The following is a 24004-nucleotide window of genomic DNA, read 5'->3' as shown; positions in this document are numbered from 1 at the left end:
ATACCTAGGCTGTTACTTTCTTAAACTATGGTTTAGACTTACACCAAATTATCAATAGGAAAATAAAAACTCATTGACGTCTCTTAACCTTCTACTGAGAGAAACTTATATAAAAATAACTACATAAATAAGTGGTGTTTAAATAAAACATTGTATTTACATTGTAATATTTAAAGATTAATACAAAGTATTTTGCTATCTTGAGTAAGAAGTATTTCAAGCAATACAACCATTCATGCTCCTCAGAGAAACAAAGAAAAGAAAATGTCCTTTAGCAAATATTGTTTGCAGCACTGCATTTGAAGGGATACTTGGAACAGTAACAAGCCGTTTGTAGGTTTAACAGATACTGTAACTCCTTTTGCAGCCAAAAGAATAAAAAAGATATTGAAACTTGCTATTAAAAATAACATCTCTGGGGTGCCTGGTTCAGTCGGTTGAGTGTCTGACTTTGGCTTCGGTCAGGATCTCATGGTCCGTGGGTTCGAGCCCTGCATTGGGCTCTGTGCTGACAGCTGAGAGCCTGGAGTCTGCTTCAGTCTGTGTCTCCCTGTCTCTCTACCCCTCCCCCACTCATTCTGTGTCTCTCTCTCTCTCTCTCTCTGAAAAATAAACATTTAAAAAAATTTAAAATAACTTCTCTTTATGTTTAAGGAGGTTACCTACTGTCATAATGAACCTATGCCCTGGATGTAAGGGACCACAAGGTGTTTCACTACACTCAAAGATAAAGAAAGCAATGTTACAAAAGCCTACTGTACAACATACTGCCTATCATTAGTAATACTGTTTCATCTACTTAAAAATTTCCTGACATGGTAGATCTTATGTTGTGTTCTTATCACAAATTATCATTATAATCATCACAAAGAAAAAAGGTGGAGAGAAACTTTGGGAGGTGATGGATATGTTTATGGCATACATTGTGGTATTTGTTTCATGAAAGCATATTTATCTCCAAACTCATCAAATTGTATGCATTAAATATGCACACCTTTTTGTTTATAAGTCAATCTTGATAAATTGTTTAAAAAACGATAGGTCATCACTATCTACAATTGGATACCTATTATAGAAAATGATTTGGTATTCTAAATTGTGTTATTTAAGGTAACTGTATTTGACAATAGGTTATACAATGTCATTTTTCCTTAGGTTTTTAAATTTAGATAAGTTGTTGCTTTCTTTTCTGATTTGATATGGACTATATAATAAAAGCTGCCATTCATTGAGAGTGATGGGTAGGCCAGGTGCTTTTTTCAACGTGATTTGTAAATCTTACATTTTCCTTCTGATAATAGTTGCACACAGTTCTACAGAGAAAGGGACTGAAGTTTTGGTAAGGTTAGGTGATCATGTCAGTAGTGGTGAGGCATGGACACTTTGATAATTGTTGTAATGATCCAGCTCCTTCCATCAAGTGGTCATTAACTCTCCTAAACTGAGACAGAAATCAAGTATTTATTGTCAAAAAGAAGTTATATAACCCTTTCACTAACTTAAAGAGCTCTAATCCTCACTACTGTCTGTTATTTTCAAAAACATATTCAATAATATTAAAGATAAGTAATCCCAAGGTAGATACTCTCCCAAGTAATTGGTTACAAACATTCATTTTTGCTGATCTAAACAATTACAAACATTCATTTTTGCTGACGTAAATGATTTTACTGATGATCACCAAGCATGCCTGTATTTAAGAAAAGTTATTACACTGTTTAATTCCTGAATCAAAAGAAAGAGTAAAATAAGTTTAATATAAAAGTTTAGAAGGTAAATCTAGTATTGCATTACTTTTTTATTGCTGTCTTTTGATAATTTATGTGTCATTTGTGATCTTCCTGTCAATGTTATTTAAAATTATCATGGGTGTGGTGCCTGGGTGGCTCAGCAGGTTGAGAGGTCTGCTCTTGATTTCAGCTCAGGTCATGATCTCACCGTTCCTGAGTCCAAGCCTACCCACCCCCCAACCCCCATATCAGCGCTCTCAGTGGAGAACATGCTTGGGATTTCCTCTCTTCCCTCCCCAGCTCGTGTGTGTTCTGTCTTTCTGTCCCTCTCAAAACACATTTACAACATAAAAATAATATAAAATAAAATAATCATGAGTGTTATCTGTGTATATGTGCACTTACGATTAGTTGCTTGCACTTCTATTTTTGGACATAAGTAGAATTAAAAACTGTCAGAGAATTCACCTAATTCTTTAAATTCCAAGTCTTTTGTTTGAAAAGAAAGCTAAAAGGAAAAAATACATATATATATATATATATATATATATATATATATCCTTTGTTGATGTATTTATTATAACCAAAAGTTCAAATCTTTTTCTGAGTGAAATTTTTTACCTCACCTCTGACACATTAGGAAAATTGCCTTTATTTTGTAAATAATGCCAAACAAAAGCAAATTACTGCTAAGGCATATAGTTCTAAATAGAGGACTTCATTTTCTATGCATACACATATGGCTGGCAGTTATTTTTGTTACTGTTTGGAAAGAATTTTCCCCCAAATTGAGTATGGTAAGTGCTATCAACACTATTATAAGTACCGAGTTGAATACTGACAATCTTAAATTTAACAGTCACAGTTTAACTGCTCATGTGAGACCGCAAGGCTCAGTACATGTTATTATGTGTAATTATCCTGACTCACCTTTCAGTCTAGCGATCTGTGAGAGGCATTTACCTAAAGGATGAGGAGAGAAGGCTACGTGACACAAGTGCAGGTATCTCTGTGAGTCTTTTTTGTTTTCTGTGTATCCTTACGTGTCAGATATCCTCCTCTGAAATACGAAAATGTTTTCTATGGTGAAAAAATACCATTGGGGAAAAAAACTTAAGGCCAGTTTTTATTTGGGAATGTTAAGATAAAGGAAAACATTCCTACATGAATGACAATGTTTGTAAACGTAAGAATGTGCAAAGTTGGAGGCATTATTCTTTAGGAATAGGAATGACTGGTTTTGATACGATCATAAAAGTATATGATAACCTGTGTGGGGCGTCTGACCCTACATCTTACTACCTATGGGCTAGACTAAGCAAGTCATTTACACTTTCCTTAATGCAGTTACTTGCTCTTTAATTAAAAAAAAATGTCTGTTTTAGTAGTGTTTTATAACTTTAATTTTTGTAATATTTTTTCTAATTTCTTTTCTAAGAATCTCAAAGATGCTATTCCTAACAAGATAAAAAAAATACCAGAATATACTAAAGAGTAAGATCCCTCACTTCACATTAAATTCCCCCAACACAAATAGATCTAATTATAATAAAATGTTAATATAAAACTGCCATCTGGAATCATATTCTGATGTTATATTCCAAATATAGATGGAAAAATGGCCACACTACATTCTGTAATGTGAATTATTTGTCAGAAAATTATTTTTCAACGAATGGCTTTATATTTACAAGGGAAAAGGGGGACTCTAATGATATTTATGTGACAGTGGTAATTTGACCCTGCTCTCATTTGTCTCATTTAAATTAACAATTTTGTTTATAAGTATGCACAAGTATCTTCTTGGTAAGACACAGAAAGTCCTTGCCAGCTGATAAGGTTTGTCATTGATGCTGTATAAATCTCAGTTTACCTCTTTTCACATACTCACTAGTACTCAACTTTAGATGTTGATTGGCCCAGAATTCACCAGCAGGCCTGTCATTGTAATTAATCATGAGGAAGTAGAATGCTGTTGCATCTCTAGAATACATGCTCTTAGAAAAGGCCCCAACATCTGCCATATCCATTTTTTCTTCCTGTCTCCCAGCTCAGTTCAGCATTAAATGAGGCTGAAGAGGAGAGTCAGCCATGAATAGGCTAACCAGCCCCATCAAAGGTAAACAGAACTAGAAAGGCAAATCCCTCAAAGGCATGATTTGTTGACTCAGAATTATGGATGGTGTAACAAATCATTCAGATAACGAGGTCACTTTCAAATAATCCAATAGGTATGATTTCAACTGCTTATTTGTATACTTGTATATTTATATTAATAACAGTGGTGTGTTAATTTTAATACTCTTTACAAAGATTGAAACACCATCTTATTCTTAAAGTATCTCTGTGAACTACATGGTAATATAAGGCTAGAGTATTTGTCACTTGATGTATTGCCCAAGAAAAATAATAACACCGTGTGTTGTCACACCTAAGTAAAAGGCTCTTCCTGCCCTTTCTACTGTCTGGTGTTCCTGGGTTAGAAAAATATATTGATGGTTAAAGTGCATGGTTAAGAAGCAGGGAAGTACATTTCTCAGGTATAGTTAAAACTCCCTAAGGAGTTATTCACTTCTGGAGTGAAAGACTTTACATGTTGCTGCTCTTTGTGGCATCTGACCCTGTATTTATTCAACAAATATTTGTGAAGTGCCCACTATGTAGTAGGCACTGAGATATAATGGTACTAGAATGAAATCTAGGAAGTGAACTTGAGGGTACCTGTACTGTATATGTGGAGATGTTCCTAAATTACAGTCCAGTCTTGGTTTCCTGTTTTTGTTTTGTTTTTGTTTTTGGACTCCCGACCCTGAGATCAAACGTGAGCTCAAGAGTCGGATGCTCCACAAACTGAGCCACCCAGGCACCCTCAAACTTAGTATTTTTTAAGTTATTCTTATGAATATTTTCACATCCACAGTTTCTATTAGTGTGATAATATTCTATTGATAAAGGAAACTAAAAAAGGGGGGTGCTTAAAGTAGTAGTATTTGTATTTGGAATAATAAATGTGTGACTCTAGCTATTTTATTGAAAAAAAACATGATTTCCATGATTTCCAAAACCTGATTTTAATTATTAAAAATAATTTAGCTGTAGGTGAAATCTTCCAGAGTATCTAAATAGTTTCACAATAAAATATGCCTACTTAAAGGCATCTCACACGTGCTTTCAGTGACCATTTTGACAAAAGAAGTGGGTGTGAAAAGACCTAATTATACATCTCCCCATGATCCTTGCAATAGCAGCTAGGGATCGGATTCTGGGATCCATCACTGTCACTGTGGAGAGGAATTGTGACCCCTTCTGCCTGCTTATTCTACCTGCTTATGATAAATGCACTAGCACATGTGATGCTCCAAGGATTCTCTATCATTCTTTGGAATTCTCAATACACGAAAGTTTCCTCTAAGTTCTATGTCACATTCGAATGCCAGGTTTGAAAAAGATCTTCCTTGAATTTTGTGATACAAAAGTATCATATTGGTAACATTTTCTCTAATCTTTGGACATATTTTTCTATATTTATTTGAATACATTTATTACAGCTGCTCTGAATTCTTTGTCAGCTAAATTCACTCTCTGGATCTACTTGGAACCACTTTCTATTGCGTATCTTCAGTATGGGTCATACCTTCCTATTTTGTTACAGGTCTCCTAATTTTGGACTGAAAGCTGGGCATTACAAATAATACATTTTGGAGATTTCTAGCCTGAAAAATTCTCTGTGGCACCTTTTCCTGGCAAGGCCATGGAGTTTTCTTCTGATATTTCCTGCAGCTATAGCCATGAAGTGTGGACAGTGCCCCAGGTCAGAGAACCACACTACAGATGAGAATTTCCTCTGGATTGTCTCTGCCTAGGACATTTTAACGTAGATTTAAATAGTTGAGTTGATTTAAAATTTGTTATCCGGTTCATAATTGTAGTGTGTGGAAGGCACAACCATCTCACTTATCTGACATTATGATAAATGTTCCTCTTCTTTTATTTGTATTCATAGGTTTTTCTCTATTAGGACTCAGACATGAATGCATTGATGGCAGTAGGAATATAGGGGTCAACTGGTAGCAACTGGTATTTTCAGAATCTCCCCTCCATTCGGGAAGCTATCTGTATATTTGAACCAGTCCCCTTCCCCACATGTTTTTTTTTTGTTGTTGTTGTTTTTTGTTTTTTGTTTGTTTTTTTTTGTTTTTTGTTGTTGTTGTTTTTTTTTTTTTTTTTTTTTTTTTTTTTTTTTTTTTTTTTTTTGAGAAATCAGTTCCCAGAAGTCACCATTGTTCTTCTGTAATAAACTTCTGACAGGTTGATCTTCTGGTCAAAATTTAGAGGGAAATAAGCTAAGAATTAAACTGTAGTTACTCACCTCTACTTTCATATCTACTTTGCCTTCAGTCTAGATAAGCTTTTTTAGATTTAATTGCTAGGCTAATAGGATATATATATTTTTTTCTTTTTTTCTGAAAGAGGACTGAAAATTCCAGTTTGTTTCACTTTTGTCTGATACTCACAGAAAAAGTAAGTTTTAAGCTTATGTAGTTAGTCATTGAATTAGTGAGTGACAGATCTATTTTCTTTTAATAAATACCCTTTTGGCTAAAAACTTTATATTGGAAAATGAAAGATTAAAACATTTTTCTTTCTTTCTTTTTTAAATATGGGAAGATACACTGCTGCTTTGGTATTCCAGAGAAAGAGAAACACAAAAGATGCTGTTCTTGTGATTTTTCTGTTAGATCTCTATAGAGATTTTAAAAGGCAAATGTTAGGGATAAGAGCCCATGCAGAGGCAAGGTATCATAAAGGACATGACTGACTCCAGGCATAGAGCAGCTGTGAAAACATCATTTTTGCTGCAGACCATAGTGTAGCTCTTTACACCGACATTTTAAACAGTACTACCTATTAGAATGAATATTGGATTTTCAAAAACAACAAGTCAGTAATAAAAGCTCTTTTAATTTTCATGAAGTCGACTTCAGGATTCAGTAAATGCTTCAATGTTAATAGAATGATTGAATAAAAATATAACTGTAAAATACAATTTTATTACATCATTATGTACCACTTTAAATTTATTTTAACAAACACAATGCTTATTTTCATATATTTTGCAAAAATATTTTATAATAGAACCATCTCCTATGAACATAAATATTTCTTAAACCTCAAGGTATTCTACAAGTTTTTTAAAATATAGTTACAAGGAAAAAATTAAATTTTCTCCATTAGCTACCCACCATCACTTCTAGGGATAATGGTCAGTGAGGCACCAATGAAGTATCTGCTCATCAAGTTCACACTGATACTTGAGTTACAGTGCAGCTTCTGCAGGCTCCCTGCAAGCTTGTGTCTCCAGCACATTTTCATCTCCCCATCGCTGACACAGCGGCAACTCTTACAGCCACATTGGGAGAAAGTGAATTTGGACTTCATCTGTCTCTCCCTGAAATAAAAATACTAGCCTCAGAGTTTCTGGAGATAAGCTGAGGAATAAGACTAAACAGAACATTAGTGAATCAATCTTTTAAAAACTCAGTACATCGACTTTTAACTATAGGATATCCCAAACTGTATGCATAGTACTTTTCTAAAAATTCAATTCACAAAGAAGATTCCATTTCCTAATAGCTAAACAGATAACAAAAAATCTTTAGTATATCCCACCTTGTAGACAAAATCTCCAGTAATATGTTTGTATCATTAGTATATATCCTTGAATATGTTTTTATATATCCTTGAATATTCCTTTCCTTCATAAATGAACAGTCAACCTGTGTGTCCACTGGGGTAAAATATTTGCTGCTTTCAGCATGTCAGAAGATTTTATTTTTACTTCAGGTCTTTTATTTTTATGGTTCCTTTTCTTTTGATAACTAGTAACAATAATTTCGAATTAATATTTTGACATACTATGTGAAGAAATAAAAGGTAATTGCCATAAAATATTCCAAATTTTCAGATTCTACCTTTTAAACAGACATAATAAATATGCCAAAGCTTTACTGTTGTCTATGGGCAGCCCTGTAATGCAATAGCTCAGGTATCCATAGGTTACTTCCTCTGTAAAGGAAATATATGTAGATTCAGTTTAACAATTGAGGACTATCTGTGATAAGTGATAGATATATGGATTTTTTGGCTAAATCAAAATATTGTTGAGTCCTCATGAAGAATCAATGAACGAGAATGTGTGCCATCGCAATGTTTCTTGGTTTTTTAACCAACTGATAACTTATTTACACAAATATGCAGGGACGAAAAATCTTCAGTTCCAAATGTAACTTTATATTGCCTTGAAACTCAAAAACAGATGAAGTTTATTTCCAATATTATTGGGAGTGATCTCTAAAGGACTGTCTTTAAGAGCCTCCTTCAATTTCACATCAGCCTTCCTCCTACTCCATTGTTAGATATATGTTTAAATATGAAAGGTTTTATGAGACTAAGTACCTGCAAAATCCAAGCAGGTAAATACTGTACTTCAGATTTATATGGACTTTAATGCTTAATACAATTCTAAGAGTGAGTAATTTGTTTTGACCACTAATTCAATTTATATATCAAATATTTTCACACAAAAGGGATGCAATAGTCTTGTAAATTTTATGCATATTTGGAGGACAGTAAGCATAACTGATTGTTTTATACCTGTAAGGTGTAAAAGAAATCAGCATTATATGATGAAAAGAAAACTACAGAAAAAAAAATATTTTGGAAACAGGTAGTACACGGACAAAGCATCTGATAGAGTGGAAATGTCTGATGTCTTACAGTCTCTCATTTTATTTCCGTGAAACATATTAGTATCTTGACTTTCTTGAAAATGTGTTATTTTTATATTTTTCCAAGTGCTAGAGAAGAAGAGCAATTTTGTTTACTCCCAGGTGGCTTAAATTTGATTTGAACTCACAGCAGAGTTTACGCTGATGAATAGCTTTCCATTGAACATGAATAAATTGAGAAATACAGATTAGTCAGCCACTTTTTCTTCATAATTTAAATTCCAGAGAAGAAGCATTTAGCAAAAATAGAACACAAAGGGTTGTGCAGTTGATGAATTGCACCTGATGACTAGCTGAATTAATAAAACTATTAATGAACTAGACACCAAAGCTCCTTTCAGAACTTCTACAAAAACGACTGTTTTAAGTAAACAAGCAGACAAAAAAGAAGCACTGGCATCAAAAAAAGAGCAAGTGTTTTGTTCAGTTAATATGCAGACTGATATGATGTTAGTGACAGATGCAAGCTTCACAAACACGTTTTTTTTCTGTGTTATTTATTTGTTTGCTTTTTACTTTTACGTAGCTTAACCACCAAATATCTTTAACAATTAAAATGATAAAACTCAGATATTCTCTCTCTGTCTCTGTCTCTCTCTATGTGTGTGTATATATATATATATATATATATATATATATATATACATATATATGTATATATGTGTGTGTGTAAATGTCCTGTACATTTTACAGTGCTCATTATTTTAAAACGTTCAGATTTCTACAAATTTATAAGCATGATATCATATTTAGATAAGCAATTTTTCAGGATGTTTTAATCTTATTTTAGATAAAATATTTTTGTAAGTGTTTCAAAACCTTACAGAAAATCTCCATCTGTAACAAGCATTTGAATTTATCTTCTATTCGTTTAATACATGTAACTCTTCTAAGCCTTTATCATTGTGACATTAAATTTGACCATGATACATTGTTAAGTTGAAAGCACTAACTCCTTTAAAAAATTAATATTTTACTTCTTGGTAAATAAGCAAAACCTTTTACTAGCCACACTTTTATATATAAGAATAGGAAGTGGGTATAAAACAAAGCCACTTACATTCAACACAAAGAACAGTATTTTTTCTATATTTGACAGATTGTTAATTGTTTTCCCAGTTTTTGATTCTGCTTTAACATAGAAATCTTACAAGATACTACATTTTAATGATTTTTAGTTGTGGTTTCATGATTACTAAAATGCATGGCATCAAACCCCCGCTGAGGACAGTAATTGATTCAAAAGTCTTGAAAATCACTCATGGCACATAAAATAGAATCTTTAAATGTGAAGGGATTAACTCAATGCTACTTTCAAACAAATACAGGACATTATAGCCTAGTCACAGGATGATAATCTCTTGAGCAATGTAAATAAAGGCTCCATAGTTTAGGACTCTGGGCTCTTCTATGGAGATTCCTGACTCAGTTTCTATTTCTGCAGATACCAGACCCTCAGAATTCCTTTTAGCTCTGTGGTCTTCGGTATGGCTTCTAGCACAAGTATTAATTCAGACCTTCAAAGATGGCAGTACTTTGTTCCTTATTTTCTGATCCCTAATCAGTATGGGCCAGTTTAGGTTAAACCATAGATTCAGTAGTCCAAATTCATAAATCAGATGTGTGTTAGTAGGTATTCTTTCTTGTCCAGCCTAATCTAATGGATTTAATGGAAACACACTGAATATGATTAATTGATGGCAAATTTAGTACAATGGGAGACAACCAATCTTGGAAACCTCATGAATAAAAGCAATAACTACATTTGTTTGAGGAACCGTATAGTATATGGTTTTAAGCTAATTGGTTCAAGAAATTGGCAGTCATCTCTATTTTTAAATTATTCAATCTCATGGGCTTCTTGAAGCTATTTAAGTGCTAACATTGATTTGTAGATTTTGTAGAAATACAAATGAAAAGATATGAATATAACTATTTTCTAATCTATATTCTATAATCCTTCAAGCCTCATAAATAACAATACAGTAATTTAAAAATTTTCAAAGTATGATTAATATACAGTGTTATATTTGTTTCTGGTATACAGTATAATGATTCAACAATTCTATATATTTCTCAGTGCTCATCAAGTTAAGTGTACCCTGCATTCCCTTTATCTATTTTACTCATCCCTATGCCCACCTGCCCTCTGATAAATAAATACCAGTTTGTTACCTGTTTTTTGGAGTCTGTATTTTTTGTTGTTGTCATTTCTTTATTTCCTTTGTTCCTTTGTTTTGTTTCTTAAGTTCCACATGTGAGTGAAATCATATTGTGTTTCTCTTTACTTGACTGACTTCTTTCACACAGCATTATACCCTCTAGGTGCCTCTTTGTCGTTGAAAATGACAAGATTTCATACTTTCTTATGGCTGAATAGTATTCCATTGTGTGTGTGTGTGTGTGTGTGTGTGTGTGTGTGTTTGTGTGTATCTCACATCTTTTTTATATTTTAGCCTATGGATAAACACCTGGGTTTCTTCTGTACCTTGACTACTATAAATAATGCTGCAGTAAACACAGAGATGCATATATCGTCTCCAATTTGTGTTTTCAGTTTCTTTAAGTAAATTCCCAGTAGTGGAACTGGATCAAATGGTAATTCAAAATTTAATTTTTTAAGGAACTTTCACTGTTTTCTCCAGAGTGGCTGAACAAATTTGCATTTCTACCAAAAGTGCACAAGGATTCTTTTTTTTCTCTACATTCTCGCCAATACATGCTGTTTCTTGTATTTTTTTGTCTTAGCCATTCTGACAGGTGTAAAATGATATCTCAATGTTGTTTGATTTGCATTTTCCTGACGGTTAGTGATATTGATCATCTTTTCATAAGTCATTGGCCATCTGCATGTCTTCTTTGGAAAAAAAAATACTATTCAGGTCCTCTGCAGATTTTTAAATTAAATTATTTGGGTTTTGGGGCGCCTGGGTGGCTCGGTCGGTTAAGCGTCTGACTTCGGCTCAGGTCATGATCTCACGGTCCGTGAGTTCGAGCCCCGCGTCGGGCTCTGTGCTGACCGCTCAGAGCCTGGAGCCTGTTTCAGATTCTGTGTCTCCCTCTCTCTCTGCCCCTCCCCTGTTCATGCTCTGTCTCTCTCTGTCTCAAAAATAAATAAACGTTAAAAAAATTAAAAAAAATAAATGTTTTGGATTTTGTGTGTGTATGTGTGTGTTGAGTTGTATGAGATCTTTATATTATCATTTGCAAATATTTTCTCCCATTCAGTGGGTTGCCTTTTAGTTTTAATGGTGGTTTTGTTTGCTGTGAGAAAGTTTTTTATTTGGTGTAGTCTCAGTAGTTCAATTTTGCTTTTATTTCACTTACTGAGGAGACATATCTAGAGAAATGTCTCTATGGCTGATGTCAGAGAAATCACTGCCTATGTTTCCTTCTAGCAATTTTATCTCACATTTAGGTCTTTAATCCATTTTAGGTTTATCTTTGTGTATGGTGTAAAAAAGTGGTAAAATTTCATTTTTTTTGCATGTGGCAGTCCAGTGTTCCCAACACTACTTATCGAAGAGACTGTCTTTTCCCCATTGTGTATTCTTACCTCCTTTGTCATAGATTTATTGTCCATATAAATATGGGTTATTCCTGGACTCTCTATTCTGTTCTGTTGATCTATGTGTCTGCTTTTATGCCAGTACCATACTGTTTTGATTACTGTAGTTTTGCAGCATATCTTGAAATATGGGATTATGATATTTCCTGTTTTTCTTTTTTCAAGATTGCTTTGGTTACTCGGGGTCTTTTGTGGTTTCATACAATTTCCAGGATTATCTTTTCTAGTTCTGTGAAAAAAGATTCCTGGTATTTTGATAGAGATTACATTGAACATGTAGATTGCTTTTGGTAGTATGTAATTTTTAACAACATTGGTTCTTCCATTTCATGAGCATGGGATATCTTTTCGTTTGTGTCATCCTCAAGTCCTTTTATCGGTGTTTTATGGCTTTCGGAGTAGAAGTCTTTCACCTCCTAGGGTCAACTTTATTCCTAAGAATTTTATTCCTTTAGATGCAATTGCAAATGGGATTGTTTTCTTAATTTCTCTTTCTGCTACTTTGTTATTAATGTATAGAAATGAAACATATATCTGTATATTAATTTTGTATCATGCATCTTTATTCATTTAATAGTTTTAATAGGATTTTTTTGGCGGAGCTTTAAGGAATTTCATATATAGTATTATGTCCTCTGCAAATAGTGAAAGTTTTAGTTCTTCCTTTTCGATAGTATGCCCTTTTATTTATTTATGTTGTCTGATTGCTGTGTCTAGAACTTCTAGTACTATGTTGAATAAAAGTAGTGAGACCATTCTCCTTGTCCTCTTCCTGATCTTATAGGCAAAGCTCACAGTTTTTCTCTATTGAGAATGATGTTGGATTTTTCATATATGGCCTTTGTTATGTTGAGGTATGCTCCCTCTAAACCTACTTGGTTGAGGGTTTTTATCATGAATGGATGTTGTACATCGTCAAATGCTTTTTCTGCATCTATTAAGATGATTATATGGTTTTTATCCTTACACTTATTAATGTGATACATCACATTGATTTGTGAATATTGAACCCCCCCTTCCTGGTATGTAATAAATATAACTTGATCGTGCTGAATGATTTTTTTAATGTATTTTTGGATTCAGTTTGCTGTATTCATCAGAGATACATACTGACCTGTAGTTTTATTTGGTATTAGGTTTTGGTATTAGGGTAATGTTGCCTTGAAGAATGAATTTGGAAGCTTTCCTTTCTCTTATATTTTTTGAAATAGTTTGACGATAAGTATTAATTCTTTCAATGTTTGGTACTATTCACCCGTGAAGCCATCTGTTCCTGGACTTGTGTTTATTGGGAGCTTTTTGATTGGTGATTGGGTTTCATTTATCTAATCCAGTCATTTTTATGTTCTGAAATTCAGATATCTGTTCATCATTGTTTTAAATTGTATTTTCCACCTGAAAGGAGGATTATAACATTGTTCATTCTTCTGCTTTAGTCCAAGACAATTTTTGAATTCTACATGAATGTGTGTGTGTGTTAAAATTAGTTCATTGTTATATATGAGTTTCAATATATATTTACTTTGGATTAATATTATTTAAATAATCTACGAAAGAGTATGAAATTTAAAAAGCCTACTCCAGGGGCTCTTGGGTGGCTCAGACGGATTTTAGCTCAGGTTGTGATCCCGGGATTATAAAATCGAGAACCAGTAAGGCTCTGCACTGGGCATGCAGCCTGCTTTGATATTCTCTCTCTCTCTCTCTCTCTCTCCATCTGCCCTCTCCCCTGCTTGTGCTCTCTCTCTCTCTCTCTTTCTCAAATAAAATAATAATGATAATAATTTTAAAAAGCTTATTCCAGTTACAAGAACAGGTAATACTCTCAATAACCCTTCAAAGAAAAATGTCAGTAGATTTTCCCTGTCCTATGGTTGAGCATACTGATGACTTGGATATTTTGGTGTAGCTCACATCCAAATAGCGATCTCCAGACATATGTAGTTTTAGACGTATTTTTGAAAAGGATTATCTTGAAGAATATTCTTCAAAAATATATTGCTTTGAAATGTTGACCTTGGTCAGCTCGAATAAAAATTGTTGTTCTAACTTGCTCATTATACATTGAGTTGATTTTCAATCTGTCTTTAGTTCTACAGATGAAGAATAATCTATATACCTTGAATTTGGAAATGGAATATGAAATGAAAAATATGTTTCAGTGTATAAAAATAACATCAACTTTAATGGAATTGTGGCTGATTGAGACATATTTATTCTAGTCAGCTTAGAAACTCACTTTATAAAAGTGAATATATTATCATAGGAATACATTTAAATGCAAATATGTTTAAATTCTATCATAGTTAAAGGATGTCTCTGGTTTACATTTATCGCGTAAAATGGCGTAATATTTTCTAAGTAACATGTCATACATGTTGGGATATTGTATTTAGAATCAAGTTTAAATGAAGGGTGGATTTAGGGTCTAAGGAGAGGACAGCAACAGTAAAAATTGGCCTGCATGAGAAATTTACATAATTGGTAGGTAAGTTAGACAGGAATGACATTTAAATCATTTTTAATTAGGAAATTCAGAATTTAACATTCAATATAATATACATGATTTTTTTTAATTTTTTTAACCTTTGTTCATTTTTGAGGGACAGAGAGAGAGTGCAGGCAGGGGTGGGGCAGAGAGAGAGAGACATACAGAATCCTAAGCAGGCTCCAGGCTCTAAGCTGTCAGCACAAAGCCTTCGCGGGGCTCAAACTCACAGACTGTTAGATCATGACCTGAGCCAAAGTTGGACGCTTAACCGACTGAGCCACACAGGTGCCCCTAGATGATTTTTTTTAAAAACATAAAAATAATCAAAATGAAAATTTTGTTTCCTTATTCCTTCGTTTTATCTCCCCCATCTAGACTGATAAATATTGATATATATTTGCATTGTATAATCACTTTGGTGTCAATCTGTCAAAAACCTTTAGTAATACATCTTGCTTATATTTTTCCTCTAAAATAGCAGCTAATTAATAAAAGAAATATACAAAAATAATAAAATTAAACAGCCAAGTTTTAATATTTATAGATATGGCATAGCTTAATAGAGTAAAAATATGTAATATAGAAGGAAAATTAATACCACTTGTTTCAGGGGCCAACTACTTGGTTTGAATAATAGTAGTCTCACTCACTGAATATGTACCTTTGAGCAAATTTTGCCCATCTATGAAGCTTCACTAGAGAGGTAATTATATGATTATTAAATTACTTTTCTCAGAGGTTCTTTGTGATATTCAATGAAATGATGTATAAATTTGACCTGATATAAATGGAGTGATCCATAAATGGTAGCTATTAGTAGTTAGACCTGGTTTTTAAATCATGTATATATATTAGGTAATTTTGGGAAAACAAGTTGATCATCTGAAACTCAATGCCTTTATTTTACATTGAAACAAATACTTATTATAAAAATTTTAAATGATAGTTAATTAGCTAATATACATTGTATATTTAAATAATGTGTCTTTTTTGTTTCCTCCTCCTCCTTCACTAGCATTTTTTGTTTTGGTTCTTCTCATTATTTTTATGAATATAAAGGATAGAAACTGCCCACAGAATATTGCTGAAAGTGGTTCAGTAGGGAAAGAGCTATTTCTGAAAATTGAAAATAAGGGACCAAGACTGAATAGGAGGTGAAAAGGTGTGTGTATAGAATGATATCTTCTTAAAAATGGATGGGGAAAAGTTCAAAGGACAATTCATGTAAGAGTGACATATATGGACCAAAATAAGATTCAAAATAGGGTTTTCAGCAGACAGAGAAAATGAGATCAAGAGAGCTAACACTGGAATTTGAAGTGGTAATGCTGATTCTTAGAATATAAGCAGTAATTGATCTAATAACTTAGCAGTGGAATGGTCTCCTCAGTCATATCAATCAGCATAAAAATTGGAAATTTATGAAGCTCACATAAGAACTACCAAAGCATTCACAAATTTTTGAGCAGCAGGAAAGCAAATTAATAAGCAGTGAAATGGAATATTTTTTCCCAATGAGTTACACCTTGATTGGTAAACCAAGAGAAATTAGCAATTTGAATCTTGTTTATTTGTATAAGTAGATAGGTAATAGTGAATGCTTATTATACAATTTATGCAAATTTAAAAAAAAATCAAGGTACTTATAAATATGGATTTTATATTAAGTATTCAGGTTGTATTTTGGATTGCGATAAAGTTTTGTTTAATAAAGTTATTCAGTAATACCAAAATCACTTCACTGTCCAAGTTTGGGATTTGAATTATGATATATTGAATTGTGATTTTTAAAAAGTGAATTAGTTTTAGAATAGGACATGTTACTTTCTATTTGTTATTATAGTTAATAATCTCATAAAAACAAAGGGAATACACCATATAAAAATTGACTACCATTTCAGATTTTATTTGTGGGCAATGCAATGCCTATGAATTTAGCATTGTCTCTACTGAATATATGCCTTTAGTAAGTAACTCCATGCTTCTAATAGGAAATGAAATGTGGATAGCGATTAAGGCAGTAGCAATTCCAGGAGTTCAGTGTCATTCCCCAACTTGTTAGGAAAAGCTATGCAATTGATGTTGATAACCCTTGCCTTCTTCCTCTTTTCTCTTTTTTCCTGGGGTGTTTAATGATGGATCTCATCTAACTCCCATTCTGGGCGAATCTAAATTCTCTTTTAAACTGAATGTTGGACAAAAAAGATAACACTTTGTTACTAACTCATATGTACAGTTGTCTTTTTCCCTCACTTGACTTTTCTACTCCTAGCCCATATATTATGACTTTTTTGTGTTGTATCAAGAATATATATGGAGCTCCTGGGTGTCTCAGTTGGTTAAGTGTCCAACTTCAGCTCAGGTCATGATCTCGTGGTATTGTGAGTTCGAGCCCCATGTGGACTCTGTTCTGACAGCTCAGAGCCTGGAGACCTCTTTGGATTCTGTGTCTTCCTCTCTCTTCCCTCCTTCCCTTGCTCACACTCTGTCTGTATCTCAAAAATAAACATTATTTCTTTTTAAAAAGATGGCATGATTTTCTATTTAGAAGATTACCCAAAAATATACCAAAAATGGCTACCAGATCTAATATATGAGTTTAGAATGTCACAAGACACAAAATCAGTATACTAAAATTAATCTTATTTCCATATACTAGCAATTAAGTGGGAGTAATTAAAAATCTTAATTCCATTTTCATTAGTGATTGAAACACATTAAAAATACATGAAATCCTTAGGTATAAACCTAATAAAACATGCCCAAGATCAAGATGCTAAAATTTTACCTTGAAATCAAAATACACCTAAATAAATGGAGAAAAATGCTATGTTCATGGATTGAAATAACCAATATAGTGGAGATGTCATTCTCTCTAAATTGTTTTATAAATTCAGTACAATCCCAATGATTATTTTAGCAGTTTTTTTTTTTTTTGTTTGTTTGTTTTTTGGGTTTTTTAATCAACAAATGAGTTCTGAAATTTATATGGAAATGCAAATATCTTAAAATAGCCTCAACAATTTGGGAGCAAAAAGAGTAAAGTTAGAGGAATTAAACTACCTGTTACCAAGACTTACTATAAAGCAACATAAATCAAGGCAGTGTGATATTATCAAAAGGTTATGAGTGAGAACATTTGAATAGAATGGTCCATCTATCAATAGACCCCCAGATGTATGGTCAATTAATTTGGACAAAAGTTAGAAAGTAATTCTATAAAGTTTTTTTTTTTTTCAAGAAATAGCACCAAACAGTTGAATATGTGTATGTCAAAATATAAAACACACACATACACACAGAATTCATACCTCACACCATGGAGAAATCAATCCAAAATGAATCATAGACTTAAATGTAAAGCCTTAAATTATAAAACTTCTGGGAGAAAAGGTATGAGAAAATTTTAGTTTCCTTGGATTAAACTAATATATTTTTAGGTATGACACCAAAAACATTACTCATAGAAGAAAAAAAAATTGGACTTCAAAATAAAGAACATTTGCTATTTGAAAGACATTGTTAAGAGAATTGTAGGATAAAACCAGGAGAAACTATTTGGAAATCTGATAAATAATTTATAACCAAAATATATGAAAACCTCCAAAATTAATAAAAACAAATGATTCAATTAAACGTGGGAAAAATAATTGAACAGATACAAAAGTTATACAAATAACATATAAACATAAAAAAACTCAAAATCATTTGCAATAGGCAAATGAACATTAAAACCATAGTGAGATAGGTACACATATTTACTAGAATGACTGAAGTTTTGTTTTGTTTTGTTTTAACACTGATATCACTAAATGCTGCTAATAGGGATTCTCATATTTTGCTGGCAACATGCGAACATTTTATAACCACCTTGGGAAGTAGTTTGGCAATTTATCGCAAAGTTGAACATAACTTACCATGCAATCTAGGAATCTCAGTTCTAAGTATTTTTCCAAGGGAAATAAAAACATATTCACTAAAACATGTATGCAAATGCTGATAAACAACTTTAGTCAAAATTGCCCTGCATTGGAAAAAACCCAATCACTCTTCAGCTGGTGACTGGATAAATAAACTGTGGTATATCCATTGAATAGAATGCTACAAAGTACTGATACACACAATAGCAGATATGGATTCCAAGTCCAATATGATAAGTGAAAGTAGGCTATATATTATAAGTTTCTCTAAGAGGTAAAGACATAGTCGTAGGTAACAGATCACTGGTTGCCTGGGCCTAAAGGCGGGTTGAGAGGTTGACTCCAAATAGCCTACGAGGTAAATTTGGGGGTATTGGTACAGTTTATATCTTGATTGTGGTGGTCATTACACAGGCTCTGTGAATTTTCAGAACTCATAAAACTTCACACTAAAATTTGTGAAATTTATGTAAATTAAACCTTAATTTAAAAAGAATTATAAAAAAGTTAACCAAAAAGAGTAGAAATTATACATATATACACAAAAATTACATTTTTCAGCCAAATTTGATTAATTGATTAATTTTAAACTCACAACCCACCATACAGACAGTGTGGGATGGATGGATGAATCATGACGAGATTAAGCTTTTAAACTGAAATTTCCTGTGTTCAAAGCAAATTTAAAACTTGTAAAAGAATTTATTGGACTTTGTGAATGCATTTACTGCCTTCCCTTTTAAGCAAATTATCCCACTGAGGAAATTCAAATCATGTTTTCTAATGAATACCTTGTATTCCATTCTGTTGATTTACCAGGGTTTATTTAACCATATCTTATTGGTAAACATTTATGTTATTTTTTTTAGTTCCTCAGTATTATAAGCAATTATTTGAGAATATCTTTGAACATAAATATTCTGAATTTCTTTATTTATAAATGTTATATTTCTAAAATTTAATGTGAAGTTTCATAGTTTATAAGGTGGATTTTTTTCAAGAAGTTCTAACTATAGGAACAATGGACAAGATCTTGTGCTGGAACATTTACACATATGATCTCATTTAAATGTCCACAATTATGCAGACAGTAAATAGTGAGCTGGAATTATAATCCATTCATTTTAGTCCCAGGCCCTGAGTCTATATCAATATATCAAAAGCCTTGAATTCAAATAACCATCGATATCAGGAAGGTCATATGAGTAGGTGGTGCACACCAGGTAAAGGTCAAGTGAGCTAGAGGAAAATGCCTTGCCTCAACATGCTGTTTGTTATTCATCTACAGCCAACTATTGTCATGTGAGAACACAGACCAGTCTAGAAAAAGCTGGGAACTAGAGTTTGCTATTATTTGAAAGGTTGATAACTCTTTACAACCTTTTAAAACCAAACAATAAATATCTGTATTCAGGTACTTTTGTTGGGTGAATCTGCTCCAGTTTCCAGGTGGCGATTTATTTCCTCATTGGCAAAGTTGCCATCTTGAATTGTTGTTGTTATATTTTAATACAAAATATTTGAAGAAAATGTGACAAGTGACACCTGTGTTGCAGGGTGTCTGTCCTAGAATCTATAGCTTCCTAGTGATGTATTAATTAATATCTAATTTCATTTCAGTGTTTCTAAATGATAATATGAATATTGCTCTGTACTTGTACTTGCTATGTGGCCATGATATAGGGACATTAATGATTCATTTGAATGTGAATCACATATTCTCATTCCCTTCTACGGTGAATGAAAGGCTTTTCTGAGCCAGCTGCAGGAAGCACACTAAAATCCCATTAATTTATTGTGAAACCACATTTCTGTCCTCACATACCCCAATCTCTGTTACTGTTCAGCTTTAATGATATATAGAAGAGATAAACATAGTCCTGATCTTCACAAGCCTATATTTAATAAAGAATATATATTTCAACATGTCTCTGATGTATTAGTGCTCAAACTTGGCTGCATGTTGGAAGTACCTGGGAGAACTTAAACTATGCTGAGGGTGGTTTCTACCCCACAGGTTGTGATTGAATTGACTTGGGTGGCCCTGTACATCAGAGTTGTTAAAAACTTTCCAGGCGATTCTAGTGTTTAGCCATGGGTGAGATCACTTACCTAATGTATGTTTCACAACACAGTTTTTGATCAATAATAGCAGCTCAATAAATAAATAATTTGTAATTATTATTACCAACAGCATTTTCATCTCTGCATTTAAAATCAATACCATGAGTTATTCTTTTTCCTTCAACCTTCTCAAGAAGTAGTACATAGCATACTGTGATGCCATTCTTTATAAATTCATAGAGCTTTCTGGTCAAACGGAAGAGGTGAGGTTCTTTTTATTTCCATCATCTCACTAATTTTCTAGACTGTAATATTCTTGAAGTCAGGAACTGTGCCTCAGTGTCCCCAATACTTAGCATCACACCAGACACCTATTATGTGCTTTAAAAACTACTTGTTGAACAAATGAGTAGACCCATTCATTTCTCATAAGTGAGAAAGGTAAATTAGATTGAGAACAGACAGAAACAATCCATGAATATTCTTTCCCTGCAAGTGACTGGGAACTAGGAGAACAGGAGGAATACAAGCAACAACATCGGTGTCTTTGAATTGTTTCCCACATTGTATATGTGTCTCATATTCAGGCACATTCCTTTCATTTCATTGTTGAAAATGCAGACAGAGTGAAGAGGGTGAGGCAGAAGAACAAATTCCAGAAACTACTGTCTGCCTCTTGATTTCAGGTATCTCTGAAAAACAAAATTTGGGTCAAAACCCTTGACCATACTGCTTTCATATTTATAATGGGCTCAGGACTTACTATACTCAAATATGCAAAGTAAATGTAGGCTTTAAATCTCTATAACTCATCTTCTTCCTAAACCTTTCTTATGGCTGAGAAAAATTAAAGTTAGCTTAGTGGAATAAAAATTTCTTATTCTATAAACTGAAATCATTTCATTATGTAGCTCAGTCTCTTAGAATTAAATGTTTATTTTATTAGATTTCCTCCCATCTTCTCTTTGAAGTGGCTTCTGAGTATATAGGCAGTGTGCTTTCCACTGCTTGGACAACATGGCAGAGGGTCAGAAAAGAGTTCACCTCCACCTGGAATCCTTGGGTTCCTTCCCAGTGTCTGCTGGAAGTAGGTCTAGTTTGCACCTGTATTTGTTACTGTGATGATGTTTACAGTCCCATTTTGACAGTGGGTGTAATATTCACTTGGCTTTGGTTGCATTAATTTGTTTTCAGACTCAAAGTCACCACCTGTATCTTTGGACCCCAGGTCTCTGTTCATCATCTGACTCTGCCAGCCGCAGCACCTTCATGCCCCTGATACTCTAAGACTTTCCTAAATGTACTTCTTACTTGCAAAGACTTCCTGTATTCTCAGGTATTGCTCCAAGATGGGAATGGGGAGTAACGAGGACTTTGTTTCAGATCTTCACCCCTCCTAAGACTCTCCTCTGCTCACAATGCAACAACTGGTTGAGGAAGCGTTTTTAATGCTTGACGTCTTATCCTGACTTTTCTTTACTCTGTTGATCAGGCCCAAATAGGTCGAGCTCTAGATATCCTAGGCTAAAAAGCTTTAGAAAAGCCTATCCCTTTCACGCCTCAAAAACCTAGCTTTCAAGACTATTTTCTGGGAGCACAAAATTTATCTGTGACAGTTAACTTCTGGGAAAGACTCGATTTCTCTGAGGTTACAATGTCAACCTTGCCCAGAAAGAGCCACCTTCAAATTATTTTAGATATTTCTTCATTTATTTATTAGTTGTCGTCTCCACAAACTGTTAGTTAAAATGAGGACATTCATTTTATTAGTCTTATCAACCATTGTATCCCCACCACATAGGACAGTGATTTTTTTTCAGGAGATAGGATCATTAAACTATTCACTTATTGCAGGTATATATGGATGGATAGATGGGTATATGACTGCATATCTGTATGTGTGCATAAATGCCTGAATAGGTGGATATATGGATGAATTCATTAATTAACATTTCAGCTTTCGACTGAGAAGAAAGTAAGAAAACATAAGGAGAAAGTGAAATGGCATACATTTTATATAACTAAAGTACCATCTCTGCAGACATTTTTGCTAATATATTAAAATAAAAACAATAGATTTGATATTTAAAGTTTGGGATATCAGTTGGATTTATACTTACATTTATAAACACATGCTTATATAATTATGTCGATGGGGATTATAATCAAAATATAATAAGTATATCTGGATGGGATTTTGACTAATTTTTATTTTGCCATTATATCTATTTCACAGACTATTCTACCACAATTGTATTTCATTTTGTGTATAGCAGAAAAAAGCAATAATTTATCTGAAATTCTATGAGGGTGCCCGAAGAAATTGAAGTGATCCTTAATGAATTCCTCTGGGAGACAAAATGTTAATCACTGACAATCTCCTAACATAATAGTATTCAGAAAGCATTTTTTGTCATAGTGTAAACCCTGTAGACAGATGGAACCTATATAGGAAACAAAAGTAAATATTGTTAAAATGGGTGTGTTTATTTTTATATTTTCCTTTCATAAAAGATGATATTTCTATTTTTCTACTTTCCAAGAGGACTAGCTAGTCTTATGTTTTTTTCTTGTTAGTAAGTTTAGCATAGTGCTATAGATTAGGACACTGATTATTTATTTATTTATATATTTATTTTGCTAATGAAAGAGAAAAAAAAATCATGATTAGCCCAGAAATGAATAAACCACATGCCAAATTTCATCCTGAAGTGATTTTTTTAGGAGCATAATTTATTAGAGAAAGAGATTGATAATAGGAATACTATTATATAGTATTATATACTAAACTGCTCCTATGCCATATAGATGCTGCCTTAGCTGATTCATTAATACCTAATGAAGCCAGGCCCTTATCTTTTTCAAACTGAATTCTTCCTTTCCAATGAAGACAGGTCAAAATATTGAAGAAGCTCTGTGCTCTCCAAGTAGAAACAAAATAGATGATGCTGACATCTCCACTGGTTTAATGAGAGTGTGGCAGCAGAGGGCCACTGGATGGAGTGCTTTGTCAAAGCCGACTGAGGTCTATTTTTAGACAATGTATGTTGCCTTTTATATTCATCCCACCTTAATAGCAGGGGGAATGCAGTAAGTTCCTGAATGCTGAAATAGAAAAAGCAGGAATGAAAGCAGCTCAATTTTGATCAGCACTTAAGTCCAACTCAGTGTCACCAATTCTTTGCCTTCGCTTAGACATTTCTTTTTTTCTTTCATTCTTTCTTTCCTTTCTACTTTACAGTTTAGAGACTGCCTTTACCCTTTGTTTAATGTAACAGCAACCCCAGAGTTGTACCCCATTAAAATGATGTATTTTGTGACTTGGCTGTTTTATTTCCTAGAGTTCCAAGTAGCTTGTAGGGAATGCTGTTGGTTTGACATTTTTGATATATCTATTCTGATAGAATTGGGTAGGTTGTCTTGAGAAGACTTTGAATTATAAA

General features: G+C 33.2%; 1 long non-coding RNA gene across 1 annotated transcript in view; it reads left to right on the top strand.

The window, feature by feature from the left end:
• Positions 1–2594: 2594 nt before the first annotated feature.
• Positions 2595–24004, top strand: part of LOC128778580 (uncharacterized) — a 224723-nt gene continuing 203313 nt past the window's right edge. The window contains exon 1 of the long non-coding RNA XR_008424196.1: positions 2595–2733. This is a non-coding gene — a long non-coding RNA (uncharacterized LOC128778580). The remainder of the gene's footprint in view (positions 2734–24004) is intronic.

The sequence above is a fragment of the Panthera pardus genome, unplaced genomic scaffold (assembly GCF_024362965.1).
Source record: "Panthera pardus isolate Hobbes unplaced genomic scaffold, ASM2436296v1 HiC_scaffold_20, whole genome shotgun sequence".
NCBI classification, from domain to species: domain Eukaryota; kingdom Metazoa; phylum Chordata; class Mammalia; order Carnivora; family Felidae; genus Panthera; species Panthera pardus.
Note: the sequence above shows the minus strand (reverse complement) of the source record. Positions and strands in the feature narration are given on the sequence as shown.